Source organism: Chenopodium album, chromosome 2, assembly GCF_948465745.1.
Source record: "Chenopodium album chromosome 2, dcCheAlbu1.1, whole genome shotgun sequence".
NCBI classification, from domain to species: Eukaryota; Viridiplantae; Streptophyta; class Magnoliopsida; order Caryophyllales; family Amaranthaceae; genus Chenopodium; species Chenopodium album.
Genome location: NC_137835.1, coordinates 30,390,740 through 30,395,191, shown reverse-complemented (window position 1 = coordinate 30,395,191; position 4,452 = coordinate 30,390,740). Strand labels below are relative to the sequence as shown.

At 34.9% G+C, this 4,452-nt stretch overlaps 1 non-coding gene across 1 annotated transcript; it reads right to left on the bottom strand.

Annotated features, from left to right (window-relative positions):
- Positions 1-3,886: 3,886 nt before the first annotated feature.
- Positions 3,887-3,992, bottom strand: LOC145606995 (small nucleolar RNA R71). Its single transcript, XR_014105476.1, has one exon. It is a non-coding gene; the product is annotated as a small nucleolar RNA R71 (small nucleolar RNA).
- Positions 3,993-4,452: the final 460 nt, after the last annotated feature.

Below are 4,452 nucleotides of genomic sequence, written 5' to 3'. Positions count from 1 at the left end.
ATATACAATTTATTCCTCGTGTACATAGACACTTATATAGCTCCTTCCTCATGCTTAAAGCATCAATAAAAATTATATGAACCACAATAAAATTCCTTTTCGATATTCCAAGCCAAATTAAACATGTAGTTTGATTAAACATGCACTCTAACATGCCCTACATAAAAGTGTAGTCCATATAATCATGCCAAAAATATAATTTTCTAATCCATAAACCATCACAAATACTTCATGCTTCACAATTCAATCACCAACACCAATAATTCACAATTCCAATCATAGACCTTAGCATGATACTACTTGTAATTGATTCAAATAAAACCTAGCATGATACTACATCACCAAAATGTACTAAGTACGGGAACGTACCTTAAATAAGCTCTTAAAATAACCGAGTACTCTATAACAATTCTCGAACCAAGTCTCTTACCTAAAGAGACAATAATACTATATTAATTACCCTTGTATACACAATTTCCAGCAACTTAAGCTCACTTTAAATAACTTATAATAATCTGAAAATTATTTAAAAACCCCTAATTAAACTCCTTTTTAATGGGTAATCACACCCTTTTATTAAAATCACAATTATACTACTTTAAATAAAATTTCAGCATTTTAAACTAATGAAAAACCCTTTTAAAACTTCATCAAAATACATCTTTATAATTAAGTTATCCATAGAAACATTAAATTATCTCTTACCCTTTAAACTCAAGGATAAAATTTAAAACATAAAAAAACTTCGTTAAAAATCAAAAACTGCCCGAAAATCATATTTAAAGGCTTAATTTGGCCATAGGAGGGTGGTGCTTACTACCAAAGGTAGTAAGCCTTTCTTAGAACGTTTTTTCCACACGAAAAACACTACTTTGTTTTTTAATCAAAATCGGATGAGTTCAGAACCTGATCGGGATTAAAACGGGATTAATATTAACGAACGGAAATCTAATAATTAACACACGAATTTACGTGTTCAAAACAATCTGGAATTAAGTTAAACTAATCAGTAGTTATAATCACCAAATTTTAAAAACATCATTACTATAAAAGTCCTAAATCAATTGTTCATAAAAACTCTAAAATCATTATTTTCAATAATTAAAACCCTAGGTTATAAATTTACAAAATCTGAAAATTATAAAGTTTAATCATCAAAAATACAATTTGATACTAATTAAATTAATTCCAAACAATAAAATTAAAATCCATAAATCAATAATTATAATTACGCAAATTAATAAAACAAAGGAGAAAGAAAATAAGACTAACCTTTTTGAGTGGGAAATTTTGGGGATTCATGGGGTGTTTATAGAGTAGAGAGTGTAGGGTTAAATTTGGGCTTAAAAAAATGTGGGCTTAAGTTATGGGTTTTGGAATGGGTTATTCCAATAAGAGTATGTAGGAATAATTTACATTGCCCAATAATGAATAAACGTTTGGCCCAAAATATATTTCACTTTTATAAAATCTTATATTTAAAATATTTTACCCTTTAAAATATTTAATTAAAATACTTGAACCCTTAACAATACATTTTGTTAATACTTAAATACTTTATAAAAATACATAAAAATACGGGGTATTACAATTTATGGCACTCATTTGGCTTCTTTTAGGATGATTTTCATGCTCTTTTATAGTTCTTTTCTTTAGTTTTCCTTAGTTTTGTTCTTTATTTCTTTAGTTTGTGCTTTCCTTAGTTAGTTTTCTTTCTTGGTGCATTTCTTTGTTTTTTTGGTTTTTTTCCCTTTTATTTGCTTGTTTTCATGTATTTTCAGGTTATGACCGTGTTCCAAGGATTCCCCAGCCTTCCTCTCATATTTCTCATCATTTTGGATGCCTCTTGCTTGTCATTTGGAGCTCAAGTTTGAAGGAATGCAAGGAGCAAGTTCATGAGATCGGTGCATGCATGAGGTGCGGACATCATCTTTGGTATGAACCCACCAAAATGGCCATTTCAAGACTGCCTACCTTAGTGTTCATCATCATCACCAAGACGAGCGCACGAGGATGAGCTAGTACGAAGAAGAGGATTGTTCCCCTGTTGCCAGCTAGGTGCGGGCGTGCCTGCCAGGGCCCCTGTTCCGTACCCCTTTTCTCGCGGCCGCGCCTCTCCCTTGTTGCGACCGCACATTCAGGGGTTTCTTTTGGACGATCTAACTAACTTTTCTCTTGTTAGTTTTACTATATATAGTTCTTCCTTATATTTTAGAGAGAGAATGATTAGAATAGAATTAGAGTTAGTTTTAGATTAAATTAGAGAGATTTTTAGTGAGAGAAACTCTAGGTTTTAATGAGAGAATTTCATGGTGGATTGTTGATGATTGAAGATTTCTCCATTTACGTTGATTTTTGATCAAGTTTGTAAGGATTATTTTTCTTTAATTCAATCTTTAGTTTGATCTTTAGTTTGATTTAAATTGTTTTGTCGAATGTTCAAGTTTGATTGATTTGTGATTTGATTTTAGTTTGTTCAATTTGATCATGATGAATTTGTTGTTTAGCTTTGTTTTGATCTTGATTTCTATGGATTGTGAGCAGTTTTATTGCTAGGGTAATGGTGAAGCATATATGAGTAATGGATTAATGTTAATTTGGGGAAATTGATGGAGTTGATGATGTGATTAAATTGGTTAATTGATTATGTGCATGTGTGTGTTTGATTTAGGCTTGATCACCCTAGTTATTCACACTAGATTGCATTGTAGGTTCACATTGATATGGACCATTGATTTGTGGCTTGCATTTAACGATTGAGGTGTCTTGTAACATTCCTAGCTAGAGTTTATCGTAGTTGACGCTAGTTAGACCTCTAGGAAAATAGCTTGATATGCTCTTTTGGTTGCATGATTGTTTTTCCCTCGCATCACTCAACTTAGTCAACTCTTTCACAATTAGCGGAATCCGTTACAAGTATATGTGGATCCCGAGGCTTTTACGACTATGTCGGGAGTTACTCCACGTATTGCTTGACATAAAACAGATAGTGGATTTGTTTCTGTCTTTTGTTGAATCTTTTTCACGGCTCTTATCCTTCACTCCCTGGGGGAATATTGATGAAGTATACTGTCGTTTCGTTTTCGGGGCATGCGAAAAAAATGCGGATATAGTCGAATTCCTAGTGTTTATTACATTTGTCCCAACCTAGCTTGTTTAGGTGTTTAGCATTCACACCCTTACCTAACCTTTCTGGAATAGCTTGACTTGACAATATAAGATCGCCCTCCATTCCTTAGTGGTTTGACCCTCGACTTACCATTATACTTGTATAAGGGTGTGTTGAGAGATTACAAATTTTGTTTGGCCTAGGGTAGGGTTAGTTTCAACGACCTAGTCAGACCCCTTGTCAAAATGGCGCAGTTGCCGAGGAATGGTGTTGTAATTTTGTATTGTTGTTCAGTCTATTCCATATTATTCAAAAACACAAAAAGATTTTCTTTTAGGCTACATTTGTAGCCTTGTTACTAATAATTTTGTTTGAGATTGTGTGCGCAAGTGAACATGGGAGAAGCTAGAGTGACATTGAAGGAGTTGGGCACTCCGGGTGCTTACAAGTATGAGAGTGGGATTGTTCCATTGTTGGTTCCGGATGACGATTTTGAAATCAAACCAGCTATGATTACCTTGATCGAGAGGAAACAATTTGGTGGTACAAAAACTGAAAATCCTGTCAATCATCTCAAGGATTTTGAGAAGTATTGCAATACAATTGTGGTAGCCGGAGTTGCTCAAGAGTATATAAGGATCAAGTTGTTTCCCTTCTCTCTCATTGGAAGAGCTTTAGAGTGGTTGGATAAGGAGGTCAAACCAAGGTCCCTAAGGACATGGGATGAAGTTACCAAGGCTTTCTTATCTCGCTTTTTCCCACAAAAGAAAACGGCGGAATCTAGAGCTTTGATCCAAAGTTTCAAGCAAGGGCCTAATGAGAGTCTCTATGAAGCATGGGAGAGGTATAAGGAGTATCAACGAGAGTGTCCACATCATGGGATTCCTACCTACCAAATTATACAAATGTTCTATGGTGGGTTGAGTTCTCAAGGAAGAGCAAGCTTAGATGCCGAAGCCGGAGGCCCAATAATGAACAAAACGGAAGAAGAAGTGGTGGATGCAATAGATGAAGTGGTGAGACATTATATGAATTGGCAAGAGGTGGAGAAAGAGCTAACTAGCAAGGGGTGCTCGATCGAACAACTCAATGCAATCAACGATTTGACCACTCTAATTTCGGATTTAGGGAAAGAGGTTGTATCCCTTAAGGCCAAGCTTGAGAGTCCTCATTTGCAAGCTCCGATTCTTCCCTCCCAAAATAAGGGGAGAGATACACCTTCCTACCCTAACACTTTTCCTTATTCTTGTTGCATGATTAGAGAATGTTGGCCTTGTGATTTATGTGGAATGAATGATCATGATGCTTCTATGTGCCCCAATGTTCCTTGTGATGAATGTGAT